The sequence below is a fragment of the Myotis lucifugus genome, unplaced genomic scaffold (assembly GCF_000147115.1).
Source record: "Myotis lucifugus unplaced genomic scaffold, Myoluc2.0 scaffold_551, whole genome shotgun sequence".
Taxonomy (NCBI): domain Eukaryota; kingdom Metazoa; phylum Chordata; class Mammalia; order Chiroptera; family Vespertilionidae; genus Myotis; species Myotis lucifugus.
Window position 1 is genome coordinate 306924 of NW_005871599.1, and position 18153 is coordinate 325076.

An 18153-nucleotide genomic window follows, 5' to 3' on the forward strand; every position below is an offset into this window, starting at 1 on the left:
GGAGCTGAGAGTTGACCGAGTAGAAGAACAGGAAAAGAAGCAGGAAAGAGAATTTCGATGGCATTTTATGAGCCTAGGGTAGTGATGATTAAGATGAGAGATGGTGTATTTACGAGGACGTTCAGATGCAGCGCACAGAGTCTGGGAAACTTGCAATGTGAGGGGTGAGAGAGAGAGAGGTGTGGGAGATGACTCAGAAGTTCCCGCCTTCACTGGCTGAGTGGCTGGAGAAGCACTCGCTGATAAAAGAGACAGAGAGGAAGGTCTTGGGGTGTGGTCAACAGGATCATGGCCGTGTTCTAACTCCTAGAAATTGTTACCTGATATGGCAAAAGGATTTTTGCAGATGTGATTATGTTAAGGATCTTGAAATAGAGAGTTTATTCTGAACTCGAGGGATTATTCAGGTGGACCAGTGTATAGCAAAGGTCTTTTAAGAGAGAGGTAAGAGGGCCAGAGGTAGAGGAGATGTGATGATGACACGTCTCTGTCTCCATTTCTCTCCCTAAAATCAATTTAAAATAAAAATGAAGAAAAACTCCTTTCTAAAAAGAAAAAAAGCCAGCAATACATTTGTCTAAATATCTAGATTAAGTTGTGTAAAGCTCTCAAGCTGCACAGCACTTTGGATCACTAGAATATTATTTATCTGTATTATTCAAATGTCCATCTCACATGCAAACAACCTGAACATGAGGCACTCACCCAGCGGAATGCTTTTCTGATGTGTGGAATAATGACCTATGAAGTACACCCCTGAAACAACAGTCTGCTCATATCCTAAAGAAAAGTCACACAGACGCATGAAGCTTAAATCTGATCTTAGGGATAACGAACAAGGTTTGTCTCTGCTCCTCAGCGGAAAGTGACTCAGGTACCTCTTGCGTTTTCTATCTTGGTGAATGCCATTGCCACCCTTCCAGTGGCTCAGGATCAAAACCTCAAAGTCATCATTACACCTCTCCCCTTCCTCACACCCCACATCCAATTAGCTGACCAATCCTGTTGATTCTATGACCTCAACGTGTATGGCACCTGACCCCTCCCGTTCCTTCTGCCTGGCTTTGGTCATGGCCTTGGAACTGTCTCCCCATTTTTAGCAGCGTCCATTCCCCATGACGCCTCTCCACCGCCACCACAGTGCTCTTCCTGTGACTTGCATTATATCATTTCTTTCCCCCAAAGCCATGAAGAATCACTATCATCAACAATGTGAAGTGCAGGATCCTCAAGGCAAAATTCAAACTACAACAGTACGGTACATGGATCAGCTTGGTCCATGAACCCCTCGGCGTGCTTCACCGTGGAGATACAGAGAAACAGGGAGTGATCATTCAGAAACCTCTCTACGCATTCTTTCCTTCGTTCCTACATTTGTTCTGATGCCATTCATGAAAATGTGATTCTACGTCTGTCGAATCTACTAATCCAGTTTTCAATTTGGTAAGTTAAACAGTTGTTAAAACCCTTTTTTCTAGTCGTTCATTTTTCACTGTTGAAAATAAATGTGTCAGGATACCGAGCATCGGAAATTTACAACAGGGATCATCTGAGAAGCACTGGACAGCGCTACACCAAGTGTGGTCTCCTGGCTGGCAGGATCCTTACCAGTTGGGAGCTCCCTAGAAAAGCAGAATTTCAAGTCCCACCCAGACTTACTGATTCTGAATCTTCAAGGGCGGGTCCCCACACCCCATGTTTTAACAAGCCCTGTAGGCTGCTTGCTAACATTTGAGATACACTGTCTAACGATCTTCCCACCGCTCCTTCAAACCCCTGCAGCCCCTAGTGGCTTGGCTATTAAGAATTTTTAGCCGAAACCGGTTTGGCTCAGCGGATAGAGCGTCAGCCTGCGGACTGAAAGGTCCCAGGTTCGATTCCGGTCAAGGGCATGTGCCTTGGTTGCGGGCACATCCCCAGTAGGAGATGTGCAGGAGGCAGCTGATCGATGTTTCTAACTCTCTATCTCTCTCCCTTCCTCTCTGTAAAAAATCAATAAAATATATTTAAAAAAAAAGAATTTTTAACTTTATTTAGTTTAATTGAAATCTAAATTGCTACATGTGGCTGGCGGCTGCCATTTGGACAGCACTGGTCTGTTCCCTACCCTATATCCTTAAATAGACAGCCACAGTGCCAGCCCTGTGCTGTAGTTGGAGCTTTTCAGTCCACATAGGAATATCTGTTTTCCAACCCCAGCACTCTCCTGGTAATCTATTAAATGTCACCCATCTTTCAATATTTCCACCTGTTCCAGGAAGACCTCCAGGATTTTCTTTATTTAAATTAACTTCCTTCCTTGTTTTCCTTTTACAGTGTTCTTCTCTAACTCTCTTAATAGTACTTATTACTCTCTGCTTTGTGCCCAAGTTAGTGAGGGATGGGTTTGCCCTCCCTCAGATGGAGAACTGTTGGTTTAATCATCTTTTATCCCGCGACAGCACCTACCTGATACTTTGCAAATGGGGCACATTCATCAACCATGTAATTAAATGAAACCCACATGAAACCAGAAAGAAAAGTCTTCAACACCAACAATGCATCCTAGTGTTCTTAGAAGTCAAGACAGATCAAAATGTTAACGTATACAATTTAGTTTCGAATAGGAAAAATGTTAAAGCCATGGTGAAACATTTGTCACAGGATCAAAATACATTGTTATAAAAATAAACAGAGTGCCTGCCTCATCATTGCTTTAGCAGCAGGAAAGCATTTTCCTTTGGCAATCCTCTCCCTCCATCAGAAGTGTTCCTTAACTAAATTTGAGATTAGAAACAGATTTGTAGCTTTTTTAAAAATGGCACTCCTATTGTAGAAATGTACTCTTGGTGATATAAAAGCAGTTCTCCTATCAATTTCAAGAAAGATATTAGACTTCTAAATGGATCAAAATTTTGTTACCAAGGAGAAAAAAATAATGTTTATTTTTACAGCAAAGGTGAGACGAAAACACAATTCATTCTGCTTCATTTCAGAGTTCTATACTTGATCCTATTTTTACAAAGCTATAAAATTAAAATACATGAAATTAACCACACCAAACCAAACATTAAGGTGGTTAATAATTAAGTACATTCTGCCATCAATGTAATAAACCTCATTAGATTTTTATAGGGATTACATACCCACACTGACTCACAAATACAGCACTCCGAAGAACTTACACTTCACAATGCCTTCACACAAAAGCGAATGGGAAACGTATGTTACTTTCCAACAATGGGCAATGACAGCATTCATATTAGATTTGAAAACCTGAATGTCAAATACAATTGACAGTTTTCTATGTACCTTTCATTATGGAAGCTCACCAACTAACATCAATGCCAACTCCCCTTACAGGTTGTGTTTTCAAAAATTTTAGGTTGTCTGATTATGCCATGGGGGGGAAGCACACGATTCAACAAGCATCCACACATGATACATTTGACGTTCTTCTCGATCTGTTCTAGGAAGCTTGGAAAGATGCAAGTTTCTAGGGCAGTGATGGCGAACCTTTTGAGCTCGGCGTGTCAGCATTTTGAAAAACCCTACCTTAACTCTGGTGCCGTGTCACATATAGAAATTTTTTGATCTTTGCAACCATAGTAAAACAAAGACTTGTATTTTTGATATTTATTTTATATATTTAAATGCCATTGAACAAAGAAAAATCAACCAAAAAAAATGAGTTCGCGTGTCACCTCTGACACGCATGTCATAGGTTTGCCATCACTGTTCTAGGCAATACTTTCTAATTTATTGTGTGTACTTAATTTAGTAGATGAAGAATACACTGGAAGTCTAAGATAAGACAATATATTTATCTCAAGAATCCATAATTTATTAGAACATAATGGCAAAAAATTTTTTTAAGACATATAGATAATTGAAAAAAAAGATGCCACAGTACAAATGACATAATCTTAGTTATGTAAAAAATAAATATATGTGAAAACATAAAGAATGTGAACACCAAACTGTTAAGACTGGTTTCCTTTGAGTGAGTGAGTAATGGTGGTGGGGATAATGGGAAATATACTTTTCATGGATCTATTCTATGTATTTTCGCAAGTTTGAATCCTTTGTAACAAGAATGTTGCCAGGAGTTCCAATCAAGATGTTGTAGTAGGTAACACTGTACTCACCTCCTCCCATCACCACATGAAAATGACACCTAAATTATAGAACAATCCACCGGGATAGCCATCTGAAGACTAGTTGAACAGAAGTCCTGTAACCAAGGATATAAAGAAGAAACCACATCGAGACTGGCAGGAGTGGCGGAGACGCAACATGGGTTGGCCCCACACCCACGTGGAGTGCTTGAGACTATAGAGGGATAGCTCAGCTGCAGATGTCCCCCCCGAGGAGTGAGGGATCTCAGCCCTATGCTGGGCTCCATAGCCCGGAATGACAGTTCTGGGAAGAAGAGCCCTCAGAACGTCAATGAGGAGTCCATCCATCCGGGTGAGAAGGAAGGCTACTAGAGACCCGGGTGTCCTCTTAAAGGTCCAGTTCCCAAGCTCTCACTCGCAGGCATTCGCTTTGGGCTCCCTCAAAGGGACAATTCCTTGGGGGGCATCAGAGACATATAGGGAGAAACTGAGTTGTGTGTCTTTGGGGGGGGGGCTGGAGGGATGGCTGACATTGTCTCTGTGCTGAGCCCTCCCCTCACGTGACCGAATCTGAATCTGCATTAGCCTGGTGAACACCACTAGCTCCACTCTGATGACTTCGTGAGACCCCACAGCACCGCAAAGGTCTGTGGGCCCCAGGTGGGTGGTGGCTGGCCGCAGTGTACCCTGAGACTTTTGAGTGGACCCAGGTGTCAGCCAGTATTGGTGGAGCATCTCAGCCTCTACTCACTACATACTATCCCCAGCCCAAGTTGGGACAACCAACATGTCTCCAGATATTGTTGAACATCCCCAATACTCTGGTGTTGCTATCATTGGAAAGTAACATACGTTTCCCATTCGCTTTTGTGTTAAATCTGCTCCTATCACTAATTCCTTGTTTCATACTATAACTGCCTCCACTATTGAGTGGACCCAGTATTGGTGTCAGCCAGCCTCCGTTGGCAATGTGGACCCTCCCATGGAATGCAAGTCCAGCACTGGCAGCTACCAACCATGAATCACCTTGTAGCTCCTGACAGGTAGCCCCAGGCCAGTCACAGGCAGCATTGACATTGACCTGCACTGGTGGCCCTCCTTAGGGCCCAGAAGCACTGTACCCAGTGGCTGGCTTCAGACTGCAACAGACCACCACCTGATTAGCTCCACAAAGGGCACACTCAAAGGGAGGTCTCAGAAGACACCAGATCCCACTGGGGTGAATCCCACTCTTTGGGTTCTCAAAAAAAAAAGAACTACCTTATCACTCAGTACTTACACTTCTAGGTATTTATCTGAAGAAATAAAGCACCAATTCAAAAAGATATATGCACCCCTATATGCATTGCAGCATTATTTACAACTAGGGGCCCAGTGCACGAATTTGTGCACCTTGAAAGGAACTGTGGGCTGTAAGGCTGCGGTGGGCACAGGGGCAGGTTTTGACCCATTCTCTGTGGCCCTGCCCAGCCCTGCTCCTGCTGCTGCTGCTCCCACAAGCTGACGGCGCCAGCCCCACTTGCACCCACTGAAGGCGCAGAGCAATTGGGGCCTACACCATCAGCAGGTGCAAGTGGCAGCTACTGCCCCGATTGCCCTTCAGGAGCAGGGGGAGGTGGAGAAGCCCTGAGAGGCAATCGGGGCAGCAGCCGCCTCCCACACCCGCTGATGGTGCCAAGCAATTGGGGCTGGTGCTGGGCACCAGCAGCAGGTGCAAGCGGGGCGGGCAGCAGGAGTGAGCGGTGGGTGGGACCGAAGCTCATGGAAGCAAAGAATTTTTAGTAACCACCAGAGGCTCGCCCCAATGACAGCGGCCAGTGCCCCGCCTTGCTCTGGTGCCCCACTCACCTGCTCCACCATTCCACCGCGGCCGACGCCCGCCATGTTCCGCGCTGCCCCCTGGTGATCAGCACACATCATAGCGACTGGTTGTTTGGTTGTTTGGTTGTTCCACCATTCAGTCTATTTGCATATTAGCCTTTTATTATGTAGGATAGCCAAAACATGTAAGCAATCCAAGTGCCCATCAACAGACAAGCGGATGAAGAAGTGATACAGTGGGGCCTTGACTTACGAGTGTCCCGACTAACGAGTTTTTCGAGATACGAGCCATCTCTCCGCCGATTTTTTGCTTTGAGTTGCAAGCTAAAATTCGGGTTACGAGCCAGCTTCAGATACCCCACCGCTAGTTGGCGCAGCGAACGTCACAGTGAACGCCACAACATCAGCCCAGAATCATGTGTCTCACTCGTTCACTTTAATGATTTGACATACGAGTAATTTGAGTTATGAGCTCCGTCACAGAACGAATTAAACTCGTAAGTCAAGGCCCCACTGTACATATATATAATGGAATATTACTCAGCCATAAAAAGTATGAAATCTTACCATTTGTGACAGCATGGAGGGACTTAGAGCAGTGGTTCTCAACCTGTGGGTTGCAACCCCTTTGGAGGGTCGAACGACCCTTTCACAGGGGTCGCCTAAGACCATCAGAAAACACATATTTAATTACATATTGTTTTGTGATGAATCACTCTGCTTTCATTATGTTCAATTTGTAACAATGAAATTGGGGGTCACCACAACATGAGGAACTTTATAAAGGGTCGTGGCATTAGGAAGGTTGAGAACCACTGACTTAGAGGGTGTTATGCTAAGTGAAATAAGGCAGACAGAGAAAGACAAATACTGCATGATTTCACTTATATGTGAAATCTAAAGAATAATATACACGAACAAACAAAACATACAGATTCATAGATACAGAGAACAAACTGAGGACTGCCAGAGGGGAGGGGGTATGGGGGCTGGGTGAAGAAGGTGAAGGGATTAAGAAGTACAGATTGGTAGTTACACAATAGTCATGGGATGTAAAGTACAGCAGAGGGAATAGAGTCAATAATATTGTAATTATTATGTAGGGTGGCACGTGGGTCCTAGAATTATTGGGAGGATCACTTCATAAATTATATAATTGTCTAACCACTGTACACCTGAAACTAATATAAAATAATGAATGTCAACTGTAATTGAAAATTTTTAAACAAGTTTCCATGCATTACTTGTGTAACCATAAGTAAGTATTATTTTAGAAAAATAAAAGAACATTCTACTTGGACAAAATGTAGTACAAACAAAAGCAAATTAAATTTTTGTAAGAAAACCATCACACTTATTAATGGTGAGAGAGATTTCATCACCATCTTTTTTACCAGCGAGGAAACTGAAACGAAGGCATGCTAAGCTATTTGGCGATATCACCAAGGTAGTAAGTGGCAGAGCCAGAATTTGATCCAAATCTGATTTCAAAGCTTAGGTGTCAGTCATCACATTCCCTTAACTCAAGGAGACGCAGCTCAGAGAAATTTATTAACTGAATCCGACTAGAGGAATTAATCAACCCAATCTAGACAACTAATGAATTTGTAAAGCTTAATGGATTTATTTGAAGCAATTATGTGTGAAATAGAAATATTTTACACATCCTGGGATGTCTCTAATAACTGACCTCCACTCTTTCTAGTGATCCTTTCTTTAATCAGAAGAACCAGCAGTGGGAGTTAATGACTTAAGTTTCCTTGAACCCCAATCCCATGTTCACAGTTGTATCACATTTAAGGTTCATTTCAATGTTCATTCACTTGTTCTACAAATAAAGCTCAATTGATGCTCCCTTCTTTTCAGATTTTTAAAAAAATATATTATACTGATCTTTTTACAGAGAGGAAGGGAGAGGGACAGAGAGTTAGAAACATCGATGAGAGAGAAACATCGATCAGCTGCCTCTTGCACACCCCCTACTGGGTATGTGCCCGCAACCAAGGTACATGCCCTTGACCGGAATAGAACCTGGGACCCTCCAGTCCCCAGGCTCATGCTCTATCCACTGAGCCAAACCACCAGGGCTCTTTTCAGATTTAACCCACTGGAATTAATAATTATCCTAAGTGTGTATACATATTTTGGGACACCCTATACGTACTGATCACCCAATATGCTGCTGACTTTGTACATAGGAAATAGGGTCAGGGAGAAGAATGAGGCATCGGCCTTGCTTCCAGGGAACCCCAAATCCCTGGGAAAATAGGTGTAAAATAACTCCATGTAGAAGAAAGAATAGCAACACCAGAGTATTGGGCATGTTCAACAATATCTGGAGACATGTTGGTTGTCTCAACTTGGGGTGGGGATAGTATATAGTGAGTAGAGGCTGAGATGCTCCTAAACATCCTATAATGCACAGGGCAGCCTCTGCAGCAGAGCAATAGCTGACCCCAAATGCTAACAGTGTCACGGTTTAGGAATCCTTTACTGAGGCATATCACTCCAGAGTTTTTGATGAGGAAATTTAGATCAGTTAAACCAGAGGAATTTACAATCCCATGATAATGAATGGATTAAAAATATCAGTAATCTACTCTTAAATAAATATTCTTGTCCTATTTTTATCTTTCTGTGAGATTAAGAGAAAATGTAACTTTTCTGAATGTGGCCTAATCTAGCTATATAAAACCCTAATATGCAAATCAACTGAACGGCAGAATGACCAGTCACTATGACGTGCACTGACCACCAGGGGGCAGATGCTCAAACAGGAGCTGCCAGCAGGCAGCAGTGGGCGGTGCGGGCCGGCAAGTGGGTGGTGCCAGGCCAGCCAAGGCGGGTGTAAGCAGGGGGGCCCATCACCCTGCTGGTCACCCCACAGATTGGCCCTGATCGCCGGCCAGGCCTAGGGACCCTACCCATGCCCCAATTTTGTGCACCGGGCCTCTAGTAATACATAATTAGGAAGGGTGGGGGATTCTCCATTTTTAGGGGAATGAATTCCTATCCTTGGCTGAGCTCTCGTCATCTCTCCCTCCCCAGACTGTTGCACATCATGACCAGCTTGTCCCCTGTTCAGCCCTCTTAACAAATTCCCACTGCACTGGGGAAAACATTCAACCTTGGTTTAACATCTATAAGGTGCCTACGTCACACCACACCTTGTTTCACTCTGCTTTAGCCACAATGATCCCTGAGTTCTTTTCCCAACTCAGAGGCTACACACATTCTATTTCCTCTAAATGGAAATCTGCTCCTACCACGAATTCCTTATGTTTCATACTATGACTTAAATATCATGCCCTAGAAAAGGCTTTCCGCAAAATGTCCCATTGCCTTTCATCCCTCACTTCCTTATCCATTCTCCACCCGTTTCCAACCTGCTCTGTGTCCCTGACAGCCGTGTTTCTGTGTAACATAAGTGTCCTTGCTAGCTGGCTCCTGGCTGCATTCTGCCGTTGGGAAGCATCAGTAAGAGATCTGAGGGCTGGAAAAGATGAACATCCGGGTATTTCCAACCCCTTTCCTATTTGGCTGCCATTTTGGGAGAGACTTCCAGCTCTAACTCATTAAGCCCTTGTTCCTTGCCTCTCCAGTGAATGCTACTTTCTGGTTAAGTTGGCACCTCTCCTGAGTTCCCTTAACCCTTCCCCACCTCTGGAAGTAACCTCTTTATTAACATATTTTCATTTAAATAAAGTGAATTTCATTTCTGGCTGGCATCTTGACATTCATACTCCTCAATCTAAATCAGTATAGATTTTTTATTATTCTTCGTATAGACTCTTCTATGGCCCTCAATCATTTTTCTCCTGAGCTCTTATCATATTTTATAAATGTGTATGTGTGCTAGTATTTTAATTCTTTGTGTAATATCTATTGTTTGACCCAGCAAAATTATATATGCTCCACAGGGAACATGGCTGTTTTGTCAGTGACAGTTGAATGGATTGATTGAAGAGCAGACACCTGAATTTTAATGAAATGAATTATTATTAGAAAAACAATCCTATATAATAAAAGGCTAATATGCAAATTGTCCCCATTGGGAGTTCGACCGCTCGCTATGACGTGCAATGACCACCAGGGGGCAGCATGGAACAAAGGAAGGCCCCAGCCGGCAGCCAGGGGAAGAAGGCCCAATCAGCTCTGATCGCCGGCCAGGCCTAGGGACCCTACCCATGCACAAATTTCGTGCACCAGGCCTCTAGTATTAATATAAAGAATTTATGGCCCTAACTGGTTTGGCTCAGTGGATAGTTCCACATTTTTCATTAGGCATTAAGAGCAGAGACATGAAAAGGAAACAGTTTCTTTTATCAAAGGCCCATAGGCTAGTGGGGAAGAGAGAAAGGTAAAGATAATGGGGCACATGAGAGACTTAAGCTGGGGCACAATGGGGTCAAGAAAGAGATTGCTCTCAACGGGGAATGTTGACAATGGAGGCATTGGAAATTAACAAAAAAGAGCATGTTTCCATTTTGTTCAGAAAACACAAGGGCTAATATGACTGTAAATTCTTTGTTGTTCCTCGAATTCAGGGAGGAAAGGAAGGAAGCAAAATCCAAGTCAAATCGTGCTTTGGGGTAATGTCTCAGCCAGATAAAACAGGCAAAGCAGCAATGACATGAAAATTGCCTGGGCTTTACTACAAGAATCCAGACATGTGGGTCCTGATCGTAATGGGAGCCCAAGTGGTGCGACGTGGAAGCCTCCAGAGCTCCTAGGAAACCTGCATTTCCTGCGTTCAGGGAGGTTTAGCGTAAGTAATTCACCTGCTGTCAAGTGTGCTACACATGCATATGCCACTGGGTGGTATGTATGAGTGTGTGTGACCAAAATATGACATTTATAATCCTCAAGGTAACAGTTATGTTCAACAACATTCTTTCTGTCTTGAAATATTGAGAAATATTCTAACATCTTTTTTCATTGAAATCATTTTTTTTGAACCTTCCCGTGTAGAGGAAAACAGTTATTTCAGCAAGTGCTTTTAGCACCTTCATGATTTGGTCGATGAGTTGCCCCAGCCCAAAGAGGTCACAATGAGTCACAAATCATTCTGATTAGAACCAAATAAATACAGGTCCTGTCCTCAGTCAGTCGTTACAGCGGGGTCAACAAGCTTTTGCTATAAAGGCAAGCCCGTAAATATTGTAGGTTTTGTAAGACACATGGTCTCTCTTACAACAACTCAATGTTGCTATGATAACATGGAAACAGCCACAGACAATATGTAAATGATGAGCATGGCCATGTTCCAATCAAACTTCAGTTACAAAAATAGGTGGTAAGCCAGGTTTTGTCCATGGGCTATAGTGCGTCAGTCCTGCATAAGACTGTTGAGAAGGAAAGGGGAAAAATGAACTGAGAACAAAGGAAAACAAAACTAGGGGGGAAATGAAATCGTTGATGGAAACACTGCAGTCGTACCAAGAAGAGAATATTCTAGTTGTAAGATATACGAAGATAATGACAATAAATCAATAAACTCTGACTAATCGAACACATACTCTGTCTTGTGATAAAATAAAACTTATTGGTAGAATTTCTTAGCAACTGTAACCACTATCAAAAATAATCCCATTTTGAAAAATATAAATATATAGCGCAGAAATAGGACTATAACATGGATAAGTCTTGAAAACATGATGCTCAGTGAAAGAAGCCAGACACAGAGGCCACATATTATATGATTCCACTTATATGAAATCTCCAGAACAGGCAAATCCATAGAGACAGAAAGCAGATCAGTGGTTGCCAAGGGCCCGAGGAAGAAATGGGGAGTAACTGCTAAGGGGCACAGGGTTTCTTTCTGGGGCGATGAAAATGTTCCGAATTGAATAGTGGTGACGGTTGCACCAACTCTGTGAATGTCCTAAAAACCACTGAGTTGTCCACTTTAAAAGGGTGAATTTTATGGGATATGAATTATATTTCAATTTTTAAAAAGGGACTAGGACATTCTCATACACTGCTTTCATTTTTCTGGAAGGCAACTTGAGGCAGTATATATTAAAAGTCGTGCAAATGTGGGAAGCCAAAGAGAAACAGGATCTGAGATGTGGAAACTGAAGAGCAGCAAAAAAAAAAAAAATCAATCAATCAATTAATTAATTAATTTAAAAATAAATAAATAATTTCAGCAACTGGGATAGCTCCATGTACATCAATTCGAACACAAGAGGGGTTTTGTCATGTCTTGAGAACAAGGAAAAGGTAGCGCTTTACCTTTCCATATCCCTGGAAAATGGCCATGGATATTTGATTGTTGATATGAGTTAATGACAGGTTTGCCTGGACAGAAAATGATTATCGCTGGGCACCAGGCTAGGAGCTTTTATACTTTGCTGATCCTTACCATAGTTCTGCAGATTATGCATTATCAACCCCATTTTACAGATCAACAAACTGATTGTCAAAGGCCATGCTCTTGCCCAGCCGGTGTGGCTCAGTGGTAGAGCATCAACCCAGAACCCAAGAGGTCCCTGGTTTAATTCCCAGTCAGGGCCACTGCCCGGGTTGTGGACTTGATCCCGGGTCAGCGATGTGCAGGAGACAGCTGATCGATGTTTCTCTCTCATTGATGTTTCTATCTCTCTCTCCCTCTCCTTTCCCCTCTCCGTAAAATCAATAAAAACATATTTAAAAATTAAAAAGAAAAAGCCATGCTCTTTCCCCATCCCTCCTAATCTCACGGATCATATGTGGATGGTACCTCTAGTCTAGCAGGAAGTGGTTGTCAGCCCGAACCTCACTCCCAAAATGTTCCTCAGCTGCGTTCTTTCCCTGAATGGGGGCGTGCATATGAGGCTCTGCCTACAAGTTCACTATATCACCATCTAGATTTCAGCATCAGTCTGTCAACTGGTCTCCCTGCTCCTCTGTCCGCAACTACCAGAGGGACCTACTTGAAACTTCTATCAGCTCATTCACCACTCACTCTTTAAAAACACAAAGCCCTTCACCCAGTTAGAAGGGCCTAGGTCCCCTGCTTGCTGGCTATCACATGTGCTCAGTCTTGCCCTTTCCCTTGCCCCTCTGGCATCAGCCTATGGGCCTCCTTCACATTGAGCCCTGGAAACTTAGCCTAGCTCAGGGGTGGGCAACCCCTGGCACGCGTGCCAAGCATGGCATGCCAGTAACTTTTGCTGGCACGCGAAACCCTCCATTATAATCTTCCATTTACAATTTTTTTTCTTAATATCGACATTTTTATTTTTCAGATAAATTCAGTGTAGGTGCATCTTAGATAAATAAATAATTTTACATAACATGTATACATTAAAAAATAAATGTATTTTTCATCATCATATACTGTGTGTCGCTCGAATGAATTTTATTATTTCTTCAAGGTTCTTCACATATGTACACCTTAAGAGATATCAAGTAGGTGTAACGTTCTCAAAAAATTAGGGTTGGCACGCAGAAGAATTTTGAGTCAGAGATGTTGCTGGTTTTGGCACGCACTCACAAAAAGGTTGCCCACCCCTGTCCTAGCTGGCCCCTCTGCCTCGAATGCCCTTCTATGGCTGACACCTTATTCAGGTCACCCTGCCCTTGTCTACAGTTCTAAAGCAGCAATAATATACACGATTCTAATCTTCTGCAAAGCTCTTACCACCTGATATTTAATCTTCTGTAAAGCTCTTACCACCTGATATTTTCTCCTCCTTCCCTCCCTCTCTCTCTCCCTTTCTTTCTTCCTACCTTCTGTCCTTTTTCCTTTCCTCCATCCCTTTTTCCTTCTCTCCATTCTCCCGCCCTGCTTCTTCTCCATCCCGTAGAATATAAGCTATAGGACAGTGGTTCTCAACCTTCTGGCCCTTTAAATACAGTTCCTCATGTTGTGACCCAACCATAAAATTATTGTCGTTGCGACTTCATCACTGTCATGTTGCTACTGTTATGAATGGTCATGTAAATATCTGATAGGCAGGATGGTCTTAGGCGACCCCTGTGAAAGGGTCATTCGACCGCCAAAGGGGTCGCGACCCACAGGTTGAGAACCACTGCTCTAGGAGAATATGAGCTCTGTGCTGTTCATTGAAGGATCGCCTGCTCCAGCCCATGGTAGGCACTCAAATATTTGTTGAAAGAATTAATGATAGTGAGTGCAACTTGGCAAGGTCCCATGTTTAGCTAAATAATTAAAGATCGAAATCCCATAGCACACAGCCTGGGCTCTGCAAAGGGCTCCCCAATAAATGGGGCTTCTAATGACCACAAACTGTAGAAGGTCCTAACCAACACTGACCATTTACAACTGCGCCCACCCCCGAAGCTCCATGTCTGAGACAAGTTTCTGCCTGGAGTTTTTATTACCTGCTCATAAAGCCCTGAATCATGTGGTTTACAGGGCAAGTGCTAATGCAGTCATAATTATATTGGTGTGAACACACTGTCATAGATATGCAGCAAACATAGACACAGGCATTTAAGAGAAACCAGCTGCTCCCAACACAAGATCAACGGTTGCGTAGAAACCAGTCAGCAGACACACAGCTAAAGAACTTGAACTGAGTGACTGAAGGTGACACACCCTATAAATCAGAGTGAAATGACAGTTTGCAGCAGCAGCTCAGAGTAACCAACTCACTACCCAGAGAGCATTTTAGAGACTCTACAATGAAGACACGGATACCACCTTCCCTCCAATGGCGACTGCCATTTGTTTCCTGTTTAATGAACCCACGCATAAAATACGTGTAAACTTCAGTCTGTGCGCGATTTCCTTTCTTTTCTCTCTGGAAGCTGATCGAGAAACAAGAAGGGACATGACTTCATTATAAATTCAGCACTTACCTAGGGCTCCCCCTCCCCACTTTTAAATCTTTGAAATAACAGCTGACCCCTTTAGAGACTGGAAGGTGAAAGATGTCAAGTCTTTGACCTTTTCTTAATTCATAAACACACTGAGCCAATGAAAACATAACCACGCACCCACCCACGCACTCCATCGCCACACAATCAGTATTTTCCATGGACTTGGTGATGATTCTAAAGCAAGGTGTATTGGCCTAGCCAGTGGTCAGCAAACTCATTAGTCACCAGAGCCAAATATCAACAGTACAACAATGGAAATTTCTTTGGAGAGCCAAATTTTTTAAACTTAAACTATATAGGTAGGTACATTGTTATTCACTTAATTAGGGTACTCCTAAGGCTTAGGAAGAGCCACACTCAAGGGGCCAAAGAGCCGCATGTGGCTCTCGAGCCGCAGTTTGCCGACCACGGGCTAGGCACTATTGATGTTTTTGATCAGATCATTCTTTGTGGAGGGCTGACCTGTGCATTGCAGGATGTTTAGCAGCATCCCTGGCCTCTTCCCACTAGATACCAGTAGCACCCACCACTCTGGTAGACAACCAAAAATGCCTCCAGACAATGCCAAGCATGCCCCTGAAGGCAAAACCACCCCAGGTTGAAACCACCGTTCAAGACATTGTACATAAAAAACTAGAAGAAGCCCTAACTGGTTTGGCTCAGTGGATGGAGCGTCAGCCTGCGGACTCAAGGGTCCCGGGTTCGATTCCGGTCAAGGGCATGTACCTGGGTTGTGGGCACATCCCCAGTGGGGGGTGTGCAGGAGGCAGCTGATCGATGTTTCTCTCTCATCGATGTTTCTAACTCTCTATCCCTCTCCCTTCCTCTCTGTAAAAAATCAATAAAATATATTTTTTAAAAAAACTAGAAGAAAAAAGATCAGCTGATACTCTCTAATTGTTTTCCTCTTTTAACATACGCTGACACGTTTTATCTCTTGGACACTATAAACATATCAATCTAGCATGTACACAGGTTGCCCCTGTAGCTCTATTTGAATTGTGGGAGTTTCTCAGCCTCTTTCCGATATGCCATAAGGCCAGGACTGCTTTTATAGGGAGACTCCTTGAAATTCAAGGCCGGATTTTTATGCCTTCATCAAGAATTGTATGCCAAGATGACACTTTTTAAAAAACAACCAGGACCTGCAAATGCCTCCGAGACTCAGCGATATTTGCAGTTGGTGGAAGGATCTTAAAACTGGTTTCAAACCAGACATTTAAAGATCATAATATTTGTACGAAGAGCTCTTTAAAGGAAAAGAAGAGAGCTGGTTTTAGTTTGAAACCAATGAAAAAACAAGTCGTTTGTCTCTGCCTTTTGCTACAATAACTAACCTCTTTTAATGACGATATATTTAGATTAACAACAGAAAGAGCAGAACTAGCCCTGATATCGGCCTTACAAGATTTTACAATTCTGCAAAGGCCATTAATCACAAACAATCTATAAAGACAACCTAAAGAAAATGTGTTCCAACTGCCTCATTCCCTTGTCTTGGTTATAATCCAAGAGTAAATCCTCCAAGTCTAAATCTCGCTACCCATAAAACTTCTTATCTGCCTTTGCTCGGTAAAGGCCATCAACCAAATCTCTACACACTGGTTTTCCCATGGAGGAATGAGGCTGTGAGTTTGTTTACCAAGAGGCAAAAGGTGGGAAGACAGAATAAGCAAGAAATCAAACACGATTCTTCATCAGCCATCTAGTGTAAAGCTGATGTGGATGTAGAGAAAGCTTTTCTTCAGGGTTTTCATAAATTTCATTATTTACCCAGGAATAATTTATTCTAATTGAAAAAGTGCATTTTAAAAGCTGCCGACAGAAGTGATTCTAGTTTCTAGGAATATATCCCAAGAAACTAGAAACACCAATCAGAAAGGACATATGCACCCCTATGTTCATAGCAGCACAGTTTACAATAGCTAAGATTTGGAAACAGCCTAAGTGTCCATCCGAAGATGAGTGGATTAAAAACCTGTGGTACATCTACACAATGGAATACTACGCTGCGGTAAAAAAGAAGGAGTTCTTACCATTTGCAACAGCATGGATGGTACTGGAGAGCATTATGCTAAGTGAAATAAGCCAGTCAGAGAAAGATAAATATCACATGATCTCACTCATTTATGGAATATAATGAACAACATAAACTGATGAACAAAAACAGATCCAGAGACAGAGAAGCATCTATCAGACCATCAAACCTCAAAGGGAAGGCAGGGGAGGGTAGGGGGAAGGGGAAGAGATCATCCAAAGGACTTGTATGCATGCATATAAGCCTAACCAATAGATACAGACACCAGGGGGGTGAGGGCATGAGTGGGGGGTGGGGGGGTACTGGGGGGATAAGGACACATATGTAATACCTTAATCAATAAAGAAATTTAAAAAATAAAGAAAAGCTGCCGACAATCATACATGGACTATTTCACATTATATAGGAGCTGACCAATGGTTATTGATTTAGCAACAGATGCATATTTGACATGAATAGTATAATTTCTCTAAATACTATAATTTCTGTTTACAGAGAGATGAAAAGTGAATTAGTATCATTTTTTTCATCTTTTTTTTTCTCTTTCTGATGGGTTAATGACCTGCTTCACACAAGCCCCACATTTTTGTTTGGGCTGAAGAGAAAAATCCTTGACATAGTCTGTGGGGAGCCACTATAGGGTTAAGCCTCGGACTGACCTGTTGGCAAAGTCACAAACAAGTCTGAGCTTAGAGGGCACAGTCCTCTTAGCATAATTAGGCTTGACCTCATAACCCTCCCTAGATCTTATCTGGGAAGCTAATGGGCTGAGGGAGGTGCAGGAGTGGCCAAAATAAGTGAAACTCACAAAAACAGTGTAACTATGGTCAAAACAAGTGAAACTCACAAGAACAGTGTAACTATGGTGACCACTACCTTGTTTACCTCTGACTATAAAATAAAGGCTCAGATTGCCTCGGGATCTCTCTCTGTGGCCTCAGTCAGGCACAGGAGAGCCACAGAGACTAAAGAGAGCTATGCTGATCATCTGAACGCTGTCTCTGTGTAAATCATTCTTCGCTGGCTCCGTCCACACCTTTGGGAACCCCTGGCCCGCTGGGGCTGGACCCCAGCAATAATCCATCTCGATCTAACTTGTGGTGTTACATTAAGCCCTCTGTGAGTAGCTTGCAGCTTGTGATATATCTAATACCTTGCCTTTCTTATTAACAAAACCAAAACTAGGCCATGTTCAGGATGAGCAGTTGGGAAGAATGTGGCTTGTCCGAGAAGGCGGGCATGTACCCAGCATTCTTCTCTAAGAACAGCATGGCTCACTGTAAATGTGGAGGGTGGCGTGTGTGGAAAGCTGGGGCCCCCAGTCTAATCCTTGGTTAGAGAACTTTTGGGTTTTTATTAATGACA